Source organism: Hemicordylus capensis, chromosome 2 (assembly GCF_027244095.1).
Source record: "Hemicordylus capensis ecotype Gifberg chromosome 2, rHemCap1.1.pri, whole genome shotgun sequence".
Classification (NCBI taxonomy): domain Eukaryota; kingdom Metazoa; phylum Chordata; class Lepidosauria; order Squamata; family Cordylidae; genus Hemicordylus; species Hemicordylus capensis.
In genome coordinates this window covers 209016806-209031947 of record NC_069658.1, presented here as the reverse complement: position 1 = coordinate 209031947, position 15142 = coordinate 209016806, and the positions used below count along the sequence as shown (strand labels likewise).

At 47.7% G+C, this 15142-nt stretch overlaps 1 non-coding gene across 1 annotated transcript; it reads right to left on the bottom strand.

The window, feature by feature from the left end:
- Window positions 1-9127: 9127 nt before the first annotated feature.
- TRNAN-GUU (transfer RNA asparagine (anticodon GUU)) lies at window positions 9128-9201 on the bottom strand. The gene has a single exon. It is a non-coding gene; the product is annotated as a tRNA-Asn (tRNA).
- Between the last annotated feature and the right edge of the window lie 5941 nt (window positions 9202-15142).

Here is a 15142-nt window from a genome sequence, read left to right as displayed (position 1 = left end):
TGAACACAAGGGCGCGGTGGGGCTGATCCGGAGGAGGGTGAGACCTTTTTCTCTTGCCCGCCGCCCCACTTCAGAATGTCGTCTCCTGAATCTTGGGAGCGGCGGCGGCGGCAGGAATTAGCCCGGGAGCCCTAAATCAGCAAAGCAGCCGCTGGAAGGAAGAGGTGGTGGTCAGCCAGCCAGGAGTCAATCTCAAGAGCCAGTTGTCCTCGCCTTTTGTGGCGGATAAGACTGTGCAAAGGAGATTCTCTTAGAAATCTACAGGGTTAGAGGTTGTTGGGCTACAACTCCCATCATCCCCAGACATGGTCTCTGAGGCTGAGGATGATGGGAGTTGTAGTCCAACAACATCTGGGGGCCTAAGGTTAAGAAACCCTGATCTAGGATATGAAAGGGTATGATCTAGTGCCTTTGCACGTTACAATTAAAAGCAACAACAACGGGAGTGGGGTGGGTGGAGGCAAGGAAACAGAAGGCCAGTTTCTCCAGTCACTGAAATTAGAATGCAGTCACACCCGCCAACCAAGTTATTCTAGATTGCTTCCAAGTCCCTGGGATCTCAGCCCCCTTCAGTGCTGCTGTACAGAGATTTCAAATGAGGGATTAGAATTTCAGCAAATGTTCTGCAAAAACAACCAGCAGCAAGGTGGATGGACTTGATGACAACGGCAATGAAGGCACCACTGAGAAACCTTAAAGTTGAAGACAGATCATCATCCTGGAGAGAATCTCTCAATGTGGTCACTAAGAGTCGACATCAACTTGACAGCACTTAATCAACCAAAATCTGTAAAAAGAAGAGTGCCTTGTCTCTTTTTAGCTTAACTATTGCAGCTTTGATTTCTGCTTCTGAGATTGGTATATTAAGAGATTGATTATGTTCATTACTAAGAGGTTTCATGGTTTTTTTTTCCTAATGGGCTTCAATGTGGTTCAAGTTTGCATCAGTGGAAGTAAACAATTCTTTAAGAAATTTAGTGAATGCTGCATTAATATCTTTAGTATGCCAAAAGGTTTCTCCATGTAATTCCATTGTCTTTTTTTTCTCAAGGCACTGGCTAAAAGTTTAGAGCTTTTATTGCCAAATTCACAATAACGTTGCTTTAAATATGCTAGGGATGTTTGTATTTAATTTACTTCTGATGCATTTAATTCTGCCCTTGTCCCACACAATTTCCTGTAGATTTTCTGATTCCCTGTAATTTTATGAGCTTTTTCTAATACCTCTATCTCCTTTAACAAAGCCTGCTTAACTTCCGCTTGTTGCTTTTTCAAGCAGCTAGCTTCTTGAATTAAGTAATCCCTCATAACCGCTTTCATTGAGTCCCACAGAAGTGCTTGTATTATGGTGGGGTGTTCATTTTCTCTCTTTTTAAAAAAATGCTGTAGGTATTTTCTGTAGGTAGCTTGTTAACTACCACACCTTTAAGAAGCAGGTTGGGTTATCTCTATGCATGCTTGGCAAATTTGGTTGTACAAAGAAAATGTAAATGTTTATAAATCTCTGAGTTTGGCATAAAGAAACATTTTATTTTATTTTTTCTTGCAACCTCTGGGGGAAATACTCTAAGAACTTCTGAACAGCCCTGCTGGATCAGGCCCAAGAAGGCCCATCTAGTCCAGCATCCTGTTTCACACAGTGGCCCACCAGATGCCGTTGGAAGCCTACGGGCAGGAGTTGAAAGGGGCATGCCCTCCCGCCTGCTGTTCCTCCCCAGCAACATCTACTCAGAGGCATCCTGCCTCTGAGGCTGGTGGTGGTCTATAGCCCTCTGACTAGTAGCCATTGATAGACCTCCCCTCCATTAAGTTATCCAAACCCTTCTTAAAGCCATCCAGATTGTTGGCTGCCACCACATCTTGTGGCAGAGAATTCCACAAGTGGATTATGCGTTGTCTGAAAATCTCTCTCTCTCTTTCCTCAAGAAGCCCCATTTCTTGAGTAAGAGGGGTTACATTAAAAAAAATTGATGCCCAAACAGAGACAGTGACACCTACTGGTTGCAGATTAGTGTTGAAAAGCAAATACACACACACTCTCTCTCTCTGCTTCATAGATTAATTCCCAGTGAGTTTGATCCAAACTGTTCAGTTAGACTGGGGGATTCAACCAGCGACCACTGAAGAGGAATTAAAATTTGCTTTCGGAGAGTATGGAGCTGTTACAGGATTTAAGAGAATGCAAGGTAATGTTATTTGTGAGTACAGTAAGGTCTGTGCAGCTAGAATGCTGAGAAAGGAATGCAAAAAGAGTAAGCTGAATGGCAAATGGGAGGCCTGTCCCTGGGGAGCAGGGGAAGTCCCTGGTTCCTCTAGTAGTTCTCCTTCTATAGAGGACCAGCCAGGTGATACTTCCCCTACATTCCCCCACAAAGGGAACCTGGTTTTATCCCCTGAGGGCCAACCACAGTCTGTCTATGCTTATGTTCAATATACCCGAAGGGGTACATAGCGTGGTGGTGGAACATGTTATAAAGGCGAACGAGGCTGCCACTGACTATGAGCGTACCTCCTTCAAATGCAAGCGTTCCTCTGGCTTAATACCAAAACCAACAGATGAGGTGGACTTTGGCATTTGGAAGCTGCAGAAACAGCAATTGTGAGGGGACCCAGAGATATCTCCTGAAGGGAAGAAAGAAAATTACTAGAAAGTTTGTTATCATCAGCACTGAATGAAGCCTGAAATACAGGAGCTACTGCTACTGCAGAGGAGTGTTGTTTTATGCAATTGAGCTCTATGTTCTGTTTCTAGAGACTTTCCAGAAACCTACAGAGAGATGTTTGGAATATCTGAGAAGACTAAATAGCTGCTGGAGGAAAGTGATGGAGAAAAAGACACAGATGCTGGAAAACCCAGCGGTACGGTTAGCCAGACAATTCATCTGTAGGTGCTGGGATGAGCTTCTGTTTATTCAACTCAAACTGAAGGATCGTTTGGATATTTTTAATGCTTCAGCAATACCTATTGTACTCAGTTAGGCAATATTGGTTGTTTCCAGATAGTGAGGCTTACAATGCAAAAAGTAGTGCAAACTGCAACGTTTTGTGTGCCAAATTCAAACCACTGTTGTTGTTGTTGTTATTATTTAGATTTCTATACCACCTTTCCAAAAATGGCTCAGGGCAGTTTACACAGAGAAATAACAAACAAACAAGATGGATCCATGTCCCCAAAGGGCTCACAATCTAAAAAGAAACATAAGGTAGACACCAGCACCAGCCACTGGAGGTTCTGTGCTGGGTGTGGAGAGGGCCAGTTAAATAAAGAGAATCCCCCTGCTAAATAAAGAGAATCACCATGTTAAAAGGTGCCTCTTTGCAAAATTAGCAGGGGCAAAATCAGTTGAAATCCGTTAGCAGTTGAAATCCATTGTAAGCGACAACAGGGACATACAGCTATTTTTCTGCAATGCACATGTGGTGTTACAGGGCTACAGCAGAGCAACAACATCTGAAAGAAGGCATCGGAAATGTGAACAGCATCTTGCTTACAGTGCAGGCAGTGTCTAAGCACACTTAAGGGACATGCTGTGACACTGTGGTAGCGTGTAATCTGGAAAGCGCCACGGAGAAGAGAAAGAAGTGAATGACCAGAGGAGAGTTAAGCAGCTGGGAAAGCTGCCAAGAAGATCTGGCCCTGCACGCCACTCCATGGAATCAGGAAATGCTGAGAGGCTATCTGCTGAGGAGGTTAAAAGGGTAGAAGACCAGCCTCCTAATATTGAAGGAGCCACGGGCAGGTTATTAGAGGAGTCAGCTACCAGAAAAGGCTAGGCAAGGTGAGGCAAGAAGATCCCAAAGCTCCACCAGTCGGTCGACCCAAGCCCAATGCCCAATGCCCAGTGGTGCTTTTGTTATAATTGCGGGCTGGAGGGACACTCTAGGAATGATTGCCTTGCAGCGAGTACTGCTAGCCTAGTACAAGAAAGGCGAATCGCGCTAGGCAGGGTGAAAAGCGGCCTTCGCCGCGTGCCCAAAGGTCTTCAAAAACAGGTGAGCCTGTTTTTAGGGGCCAAATATCAAGATACAGACAGGGGCCAAATATCAAGACCATGAGAAGTATCGCGTTCTCCATGGGCCCAAGCTGTTCAGGGTTCCTGCCAGACTCCCAGGGGCCGGGGTGAGCTCCTAGCCCTTCTTGGACTCCGGAAGGACTGGGGCAGCAGCACCAAAAAAAGGCCAGCCTCGGGAACAGCCAGGGAAGGAGGTGAGTTTGTCCCCTGAGTCCTCCTCCTGGCATACTGCATTCAGCCAGTTGTTCTCTCTCCTCCTCGGGAACTCCTGGCTCCTCTACTCACCACCAGCTGCCTGGTCTTTAAATACCCCCATGCAGAGCGGACAGGGCTTCCAGCCGACTTCCAGCCCTTGCTGCCTGTTTCCTGCCCCACCCCACCTCGCTGCCTCCCTGGAGCTGTTTCCTGCCCCTCTCCCTGCCTGGCCCTCTCAACCCCCCTGGGATGCCATGCCCTTCTCCAGGCTCCACAGGGCCACCCAAGCAACCAGGGAACATGGCATCCCAACAGCTCCTTTTGGAAAGCACCAACAGGACTTGGTAGCAGCCTGTGTAACCAGGCTAACTCCAAGCCACACACACGGATTAAATCGGACGGTTCCCAAGGAAGTGAGCCTAGCTCTGCAGCCTGGTGGTTGCTTTGAGATCCTTGGGAATCATTTAAAAGCTAACCCTGGTTGGTTTGTCCACAGGCTTGCAGGTCGTGGGTCTGGTGCTGGTTAGGGATGTGCATGAACCGGTCTGCAGGCCATGTGAGAGGCTTGCGAACCAGTTTGCAAGTGGCCCGGACTGGTGGTTCGACCCCGGAGGGAGTGTCGCTTTATGGGCAGGGGTGGGTGGGTTGTACTTACCCCTCCTGCCGCTTTCCCCCCTCGGGCGCTCCATTTTTTAAGTGAAATTTTCGGGGCGGCAGCGTTCCTCCCTGCCGCCCCTGCCCCCTTCTTGACTGAGAAAAGCGGAAGTAACTTCCGCTGCTGACACACGTGCGCCGCACACGTAGGGAAGAGTTAATGGTTTGTAATAAAAGGATGAGGTGGGGAAAAGAAACATGCACACACAAAGCTCACCCACCTCCTTTCCATTTTTCGTGTGTTCTCTCTCTCTCTCTCTCTCTCTCTCTCTCTCTCTCTCATTTTCACCCCTCCTCCCCATGCCCAACCATTGGTAGCATAACATTTCTTTCCCCTTTACCCCTACCCTCCAATAAAACCTTACTTATTTTTATTTTTGAATCTTAACCTGCTCTCTATCAGTTCATTTCCTGGGACGAGAACGTTGCACAGATTTATTCTGATGTGGGGCTGCTCCACCCCAGCTTGCTAATTCCCCACACAAAGCCCGGATGCATTTAGGGGTGTTTCACCAATCACCCCAGGAGCAGTTTCATTAACAAAATGGACATTTTACTGAGGCTTGCCCCCAGAGGTGCTCTTACCCCTGGACTTGCAGGCTGAAGCCCAGGGACGCCATAGCCCGGGGCCTCCCCAAATCCTCTTTAGTCTCTCCTGGGCCACACTATTCCAGGCGGCCAAGCGTGACTGTGACCTGTGCTGGGCACCGGGCATGACCTCTGCTTTAGAGACAGAGGGGGGAGTGGAGCAAGAAATGGAAGACTTTAGGTTGCATGTTTGGAAGACTTTGCAAACTTTAGGTTGCATGTTTGGAAGACTTTAGGTTGCATGTTGAAATGTGTCTGCTAATGCAGATTTGCACCAATATGCCTGTTTTATACCCTGACATTATTGTGAGTTTAGTTGTTGTTTGTACCCTCAAGAACCCCCGTGATAAAAAATACTGCGTATGGTGTGTGTAGGGGGGTGATGCTTAACTTGCAGCAGAGCAGGGGACAGGGTGTGTGCTCCAAAGGCTCCAAAATTACTGAGATGCACCTCAGTAACACAAAAACACAATTAAAACAATACCATATGATCCCAGCCGGCAGCTCTGGATAAAACCCTAGCTGCCGCACTTTGCACTAGGGGCAGTTTCCAGATATCCTTCAAGGGCAGCCCCTTGTTGAGCGCATTACAGTAATCCAGCCGTGCCCTGACTAGGGCGTGGGTGACTGTGGCCGGGTCTGCCTTCTCGTGAAAGGGAATGCTGCTGGCGCGCTAGCCGAAGCCGCGCAAAAGGACCTCCGGCCACCATTGCCTCGCCCTGAGCTTCCCAAACCAGAGTGGGTCCACCAGCGCTCTTTCAAGGGGAGTGCAGGGGCGTAACGATAGGGGGGCAGGGGGGGCACGTGCCCCAGGCGCCACTTGGCAGGGGGCGCCAAAAAGTGCCCCCGCCAATCCCCTGCCTTTGGCAAAAAAGAATTTTTTTGTGATTTTTTTCCTCATTACGGAGCTCTCCGGCGGGCGGGAGCTCCCATTGACTGCCCGAGAACACATGCCGACCATGCTGGTTGTCTCAGTTCCTCCCTCCCTGCTTGCTGCGCGCACGAGGAGTGGAGCGGAGTAGCTTGGTTTAGTTGAGAGCGCAGCTGCTGCTGGGGACCTTCTCTGACTCGGCCTGCCTGCCGTTTGCCCACCACACTGCCCTCTGGCTGCATTTTATTCTTCTGCTTCTGCATTAACAAAGTAAGTTTCATTGCTCAAATCTCTCTCTCCCCCATGTGTGTTGTGTGTGAGAGAATGCCCCGACTCCCTTGCATAACCTCCTCCTTTTAGCTCTTCTGTGCTTTGCATAGAATGTCCCGACTCCCTTGCATAACCTCCTCCTTTTAGCTCTTCTGTGCTTTGCATAGAATGTCCCGACTCCCTTGCATAACCTCCTCCTTTTAGCTCTTCTGTGCTTTGCATAGCAGGCTCCCCCCCCCCCAACTGAGGGTAGCTGCCTGCAAGTGGAGCCAGTGGCGCTCTCCTGGCTTGCATTGTGTGAGTTCCTGGCTTGCATTGTGTTTCTGGGGAATCATGCAAGTGGAGCCACAAGTCTCTCTCCTGGCTTGCATGCATGAGTTTTCTTTTGCAGAGGTGGGATTGCAAAAGGAAACTAGTAGTACTAGTACACAAGATCTTTGCAGCTCTGCTAATAATTACAACTTCTGGATCATCCCTTAGCATGGGCGGGTGGGGTGGCAAATTTAATTTGGAACTCATTAATATAATTTTTGAATAATGTTCAGTCTGTCTGGATTAATACTAGGTTTATTCTTTATAGCAGATTTTTATTAGCAACATACAGTCTACAACATTTTCAGCCTTGTTCATTTGTGCCTTGTGCATATTGTAGATATTCTGTCTCCAAAACATAAGTACAGCATCTATATTTTTGAAGGGGGGGAAATCCCATTTAATACAGTGTGAACAAATTGGTCCAAAAAGTAGCAATGGGAAGTTTTTCTTTCTGCCCCTGTAGCTTTAATAAGATAGAGTGCACAAATATCACTTGATTAACAGCTGCGATATTAATTTCCCTTTTTGGTTGCTTGACTCACAGTGAGAATCATGTCAAGGCAGTGGAGAACCAATTAAATTGATTTTAATCTTTGTTAGGGAAGATGACATGCCTTTTTCTCTCCTTGTTTAAATAATTAAAGTTTCAGTAGGTATTATTTCTGGCTTTAAAGAAATTGGTATCTTAATGTAATGGAATCCTTCTAATTACATACTTAATAGTTTTTAAAAAGTTAATCACGGTTTTTCATTCAATGTGTATTTTGTTTTACATATTAAACTTATATTTCCCTTTGAGAGAGTTTTAAAAATAAGAGGAAATTGGGAAGGCTTTTTTAAAGCAAAGAAAAATCTCACCCCTACTTATTCATGATCTTTTTGATTTGCCTGTGTTTTTATTTCAAGCAAGTCAGATGTATGTTGGGGGGTATTTATTTATGTGTATTTATTTCAAGCAAGTCAGATGTAATTGCAAATAACATGCAGAAGATCCCAGGTTCAATCCCTACCTCCAGGTAGGGCTGGGAGAAACTCCTGCCTGAAACCTTGGAGAGCTGCTGCCAGTCAGTGTGGGCAATAGTGAGCTAGGTGGACCAATATCTGACTCTGTAGACAGCTTCCTACGTAATCAAACCATAACTTGCCCTTACGTTCAATCCAATTGGATGCCTTCACATTCACAGCTTACATCCAATAAACTGCTGAGTAAGCCCTCCAAACTAGGATCACACAGTGTAGTTTGCAATTCTGGTATATGAAGGGCCCAAACCTCAGTTTTGCTGTTCAGGTGCATAGGCAAACGGTGATTTAATTAAACCAGGAGGTTATTTATTAAGACTGTGTATGAGAGGGAAGCAGAAAGAGGAGGGGAGATCATGGCTCAAATAATGGTGGCTGAATGTGGCCATTGAGTTTCCCAGGAATACAACCAACGTAAAGTGTGCTACAAATAGACATTATTATAGAATTAATAAACATAGAATATCTATAATAGACTAGAATATATGTCTATTATAATTTAAGTCTCTATTATAATATAAGCATAAATCTTGAATAGACTAGAATATCTATGATGGAAAAGACTAGAATACCTGTCTTGTCTTTTCCATTTTGGGACACCAAACCTATTACTATGTTTAAAAGCATTTATTTTCTGGCCATGAGGACTGCAAACTTAGGCTGTTGGTATGCAAGACATTTCTTTAAAATATATATATTTCTAAAGAGCCTTGTAGCCTCATGGTTCCTTTTTCCTGTCCCAGTATACTTGCACGGATGCAGCCCACGACCCACATTTGACTATGGCTGTGACACATTTCCATATTTCCGGGGGCGGCCGGGTGGGGGGAGCGTGGCGGGGTGGGGTGGGGGGTGCAATTTCAGTGCTTGCCCCGGGCGCCGTTTTCCCTAGTTACGCCTCTGCATCTCCCCCCTGAGATTTCTCCCCGCGCTCTAAAGCTCAGGTCACAGACAGACAGTCCGGCTTTGAAAGGGGGCCTCGGGTTGCCCGGCTGGGCTTTCCTTCTTCCCTCGCCGGCCGCCGCCACCCCGTCCGAGACGCACGGGCAGGGCAGTCAAGCCCAGGGCACTCTGCTCTCTCTGGAGCCCTCCACTTCGGCGGCACCTCGCTCCTTCCGCCATTCGCGTCTTTGCGCCCTCACCGTTGCCCGGAGAAGGACCCGCTGGGCTTTGGCTGCTGGGCGGAGGAGGAAAAACGGAGCGTCCCTGGGTGGGCTCGAACCACCAACCTTTCGGTTAACAGCCGAACGCGCTAACCGATTGCGCCACAGAGACTCCGCTGCTCGCTCCCTGCCTGCCTGCCAGCCGCGCGGCCCTTGGAAGCCCAGCCTTGCTGCAGGACTTCTCCGCCAGCACCAGCGCAGGGGAGTCCAGGTTTGGAGCGGCGCGCGAGGAAGCGGGGAGGGCGGCTCTGTGGTGCCCCTCCGGCCGCGCGCAGCTGCCAAAGTGCCCCGGCGGCGCCTCCGCGAAGGAGGAAGCCTCGGAGGTCGGATCGAGAAGGCGCTTTTCTGCCTGGCCTGCGTGCCTGGCAGGATGAATGGCTGATCCAGCTCAATGTGCAGCTGAGATGCAGAAGAGGCCCTGGGCTCTAGAGCAGGGGTTCCCCACCTGGGGCCCCTCCAGATGTTGATGAACCATTGTCGCTGGGGATGATGGGAGTTGTAGTCCATCAACAGCTGGAGAGCCCCGGGTTGGGAACGCCTGCTCTAGCGCCTGGGGCGTTCTTGAGGCATTTGGAAAACCCAAGTCCTGCTCAGGCGTGAAGCTCGGGAGGTATCCTTTTGGCTCATGCACAGAACCTCCCAGTTCAGAGGCACTCTGCCTCAGAAGACCAGTTGCTAGGGGGGATGGCTGCTGCCTTCTTGCCCTGCTGCCTGGCAGGGCTTCTGGTAATGAGGGCTAAAGTGGAACCTCCACATACAGGGACAGTCTACCTCTGATGAACAAAGGTGGTGCAACCCACATGAGCGGGCTTTGGATTCTTAAGTTGGAAGAGCTCTCAGTTTCACACATTTTTGGTAGGCTTCCCCCTTCCCGCCGCCACCACTGTTCTGGCACTGGAGCAGGGGCAGAATGGGGTGATTTGCGGGTGCAAATCTCAACTGCACCCCCAAACCACCCCATTCTGCCCCTGCTCCAGTGGGGTTTTGCTCTGTCCACCCTGGCTGCAGTGCAGCTCTAGGATGCTGGAAACACTTTGGGAAAGTAGTCGTTTTTGTTTTTTGTTTAATCTAAATGGGAAGGTCCCAGAAGCCTAGACGACTGGTCTAGAACTGGGCTTGTGGTAGCAAGCACGAATTGTCTTTGCTAAGCAGGATCTGCTCTGGTTTGGAGTTGAATGGGAGACGATATGTGAGCACTGTAAGATATTCCCCTGGGGTTGTTCTGGGAAGAGCACTTGCATGCAGAAGGTTCCAAGTTCCCTCCCTGGCAGCTTCTCCAAGATAGGGTTGAGAGAGGCTCCTGCCTGCAACCTTGGAGAAGCCGCTGCCTGTCTGTGTAGTCAATGCTGAGCTAGATGGACCAAGGGTCTGACTCGGTATACAGCCGCTTCCTATGACTTCTCTAGGAAGAAAGTGCAGAGACTTAATAGAACCTGGTTCTTCAAAGACACCACGCAGGACAGAGAGAGTCTAGTATGACAAGTTTCCCCAGAGAACTAAGAGAGACTGTTGCACAAAATGCAACGGGGTTTCCGAAGTATGCAGTGGAAGGCTGGATTGGCAGTTATTGGGTATGAAAATCAGGTTTGATCTGTCTTACTATAGACACACGAAGGCAGCACAGAAAGATGGAGAAAAAGATGATCTATATGATGGCAACATAGAACCTCTATGCTTAGAGGCAGTCTTTCCTTGCACACAAATTTTTTTCAGGGTAGCCAGCCTGTTGCTTTAGCCGGAAATGCAGCGGGAGGGGCAAGTGCACCCTCCCCTGCCCTTAAGGGAGCACCCCCACCGGCTCTGAAACGCAGAGGAGCGGTTCTGGGCAGAGGCGGATTAACGTAGTAGCATTTGCTAGGGGCCCCGAGTTTTTGAGGGCCCCACACACCCGGCTTCCAACTGGGAATTAAAGTTAGAACTTTACCTGTTTTATTTGGTCCATGTTAGATAAAATATCCCTTGTCTGCTAAATGTGTGTTTTAAGAGAAGGCCCAGCACAGAATCTGTCCAGTGGCTGTTGCTGGTGCCTACCACATTTTTCTTTTTAGAGTGTGAGCCCTTTGGAGACAGAGAAGCATTTTTCTTTATTTTTATTTTTCTCTTTTTTTCTCTTTATTTTTCTATGTAAACCACTTTGAGAATTTTGATTGAAAAACAGTATATAAATGTTCACTGTTGTTGCAGTAAGTGTGAGTTTGTGGCTTGGTCTCCCATACTCCAAAATATAGCAAATAAATTTACTATGCAAGTAAATAATTTACGTTTTAATATTTATGTGCATTTAAAAAAAAAATTAGGGCCCCTTTATAACATATGCTACAGACCCCACACTAGCTTAATCCGGCCCTGGTTCTGGGCACATCCCCATCCAGCAGTGTTCCCTCTAACAGGGATTCCCAGATGTTGTTGACTACAACTCCCACAATTCCCAAACAAAAGCCATTGCAGCTGGGGAGTGTGGGAGTTGTAGTCAACAACATCTGGGAATCTCTCTTAGAGGGAACTCTGGCCTCCAGGCAGGCATTTAGGGAGGTAATGCCTTCTCTTGATGATGCTAACTTGGAGAAATAGATTTGGGTGTCAGCACCTACAGCTGCACCAAATCTCCCAATGATTTCTCCCAGCGGTTTCACCATACAAAAGTTCAGATTTTGAAGAACAACCGTCTCCAAGAGACACCATCTGGAATCTGCCTGTGAGGTAGGAGCAGAACCACTGCAAAGCAGTGCCTCCCACCCCCAACACCCTCAGACGTTCCAAACATTAGGCACTAGGATACATTTGGGAGCAAGACGAGCCTGTGCAAAAGAGTTGGGCTCCACTTGAACCAAGATGGGACCCGACTGCTGGCACTTAAAATAAAAAAAGGTTGCAGAGCAGCTTTTAAAGTGACGCCTGGGGGATTGCCGACAGGAGCTGGACAGTTGCCATCCCTTTGGTAAATGCCATCCCTTAAGGTGCAAGGGTGTGGATGCTTCAGATAAACCAGAAGGGGACAGAACAGAACCAGGTAAAGAGCTAACAGAAGGATGTGCCAGCTAGTCAAAGAGACCAAATGGCCAAGAGGAGCAAGATACCACACACCAGGTACAAGATTCAGCCTGTAGGTGCTTGTATGCCAGAAGCCTCCGAGCCAAGATGGGCAAGCTGGAGTGCTTAGTTGCTAAAGAAAACAGAGATGGAGCTGGGCATAATGGAAATCTTGTGGAATGGTAAGAACCAGTAGGACACGGTTATCCCTGGATATAAACTCTATAGAAAGGACAGGGGAAGTAGCACTATAATTTAAAGAAGGGGTTGAATCGAACAAGCTAGGTAATGTAGGAAGACCAGAGTCCTCCTTGGAAACTTTGGGTGACAATACAAAGCCTGAAAGGAAGTGTGATACTAGGGGCCTGCTCTTGCCCTCCTGATCAAAACACTGAGAGTGATTGGGAGCTGCAGAAGGAAATCAGGGCAGCATCAAAGAGAGACAGAGCTGTAATAATGGAGGACTTCAATCACTCACACATACACTGGGTAAATTCACATGCAAGTAATGACAAAGAGGCCAGATTTCTAGATACACGGAATGACTCTGCTCTAGAACAGTTGGTCATGGAACCAACCAGAGAGAAGGCAATCTTGGACTTAATCCTGAGTGGCGCCCAGGACCTGGTGTGAGATGTCAGTGTCGTGGAACCTTTAGGGAACAATGGCCAACCACAGTGTGATCAAATTCAGCATGTGTGAAGAGAAAATCACCAAGGACGTATAGCACAGACACTCTGAACTTCAGAAGAGTTTTAAAATGAGGAGGTTGGTGAGAAGAAAACAAAGGGAAAATCAAGAGTCACTTCACTTCCCGACTGCCCAAATGAAGACCATAGAAGGAGCCCTGCTGGATCAGGCCCAAGAAGGCTTATCTAGTCCAGCATCCTGTTTCGCACAGTGCATAGGAACATAGGAAACTGCCATATACTGAGTCAGACCATTGGTCTATCTAGCTCAGTATTGTCTTCACAGACTGGCAGCGGCTTCTCCAAGGTTGTAGGCAGGAATCTCTCCCAGTCCTATCTTGGAGAAGCCAGGGAGGGAACTTGGAACCTTCTGCTCTTCTCAGAGCAGCTCCATCCACTAAGGGAATATCTTCCAGTGCTCACACATCAAGTCTTCCATTCATATGCAACCAGGGCAGACCCTGCTTAGCTATGGGGACAAGTCATGCTTGCTCTTGCTACCACAAGACCAGCTCTCCTCTCCTGCCCACCAGATGCTGCTGGAAGCCACAGGCAGGAGTTGAAAGGGGTATGCCCTCTCTCTCCTGCTGTGACTCCCCTGCAACTGGTACTCAGAGGCATCCAACCTTTGAGGCTGGAGGTGGCCTTTAGCCCTCCAACTAGTAGCTGATGATAGACCTCTCCTCCATAAAGTTATCCAAACCCCTCTTAAAGCCATCCAGGTTGTTGGCTGTCACCACATCTTGTGGCAGAGAGTTCCACAAGTTGAATTCCACAAGTGACATCTTTCCTCTGAGGCTGGAGGTGAGAACAGAAAGGAACAAACACTGGCAAAAGAAATGCAAGGACAATAAGGGAGGCAAAAAGAGAGTTTGAGGAACATTTAGCTAAAAGTATCAAGGGGGATAACAAAAGGCTTTTCGGGGATGGAGGCTAAAGAACTGAATCGGATAGAAGTGACAAGAGATGATGATCTAAACTATCTGGAAAAACTAAAACTAACAAATCACCAGGGCTGGATAGCATCCATCCAAGACTCCTCAAAGAACTCAAATGTGAGATTGCCGACCTCCTTACTAAAATATATAACTTATCCCTGCAATCAGGCTCTGTACCAGAGGACTGGGAAGTAGCCAATGTAACACCGATTTTCAAAAAGGGATCCAGGGGCAAGTTGGGAAATTATAGGCCAGTTAGCTTAATATCCGTTCCAGGCAAATTGATGGAAAGCATCCTCAAGGATAAAATTCTAAAGCACATAGAAAAACAGGCCCTGCTGGGAGAGAACCATCATGGCTTCTGCAAAGGGAAATCTTGCCTCATAAACCTTTTGGAGTTCTTTGAGAGTGTCGACAAATGTGTGGATCAAGGTGATCCAAGTTGACATAGTATACCTGGACTTTCAAAGAGCTTTCAACAAAGTTCCCCAGCAAAGACTCCTGAGGAAATTTAGCAGTCATGGGATAAGGGGACAAGTACATGTGTGGTTTGCTAACTGGTTAAAGGACAGGAAACAGAGGGTAGGGATAAATTGAGAGTTTTTACAATGGAGGGAAGTAAGAAGTGGGGTCCCCCAGGGATCTGAACTGGGACCGGTGCTTTTTCATTTATTCACAAATGAACTAGAAGCAGGGGTAAGCAGTGAGGTGGCCAAATTTGAAGACAACACCAAACTATGTAGGGTAGTGAAATCTAAAACAGATAGAGGTCTATAATATTATGTATGGGGTGGAGAGAGAAATTTTTCTCCCTCTTGCATAACACTAGAATGAGGGGTCATCCCATGAAATGGATTGCCAAGAAATTGACGACAAAAGGAAGTACCTTTTCACACAAGACAAATTCTTTGCCATGGGATGCAGTGATGGCCACTAGCTTGGATGGCTATAAAAGCGGTTTGGATAAATTCATGAAGGAGAGGTCTATCCACGGCTACTAGTCTGAGGGCTACAGGCCACCTCCAGCCTCAGAGGCACGATACCTCTCAATACCAGTTGCAGGGGAGCAACAGCAGCAGGAGAGGGGGCAGGCACAGACTGTCAGTCAGTCCTCCTGCCTGTGGGCTTCTCAGAGGCATCTGGTAGGCCACTGCGGGAAAGAGGATGCTGGACTAGATGGGCCTTATCCAGAAGGGCTGTCTTATGCTGGGGGTCATCACATTTGGATAAATTCACACTATTGCTAATTAAGAAGGCGGGGAAGGCCCTGTGCTAAATGTCAAATGTAATTTGTGTCGCAGTAAAGTGGCAAGTCAGTTATAGAAAATGAAGTTTGCTATAAGAAGATAGGGCCATAGATTAGGGCTAGCTAGAGCATTTGCTTTGTATGCAGAAG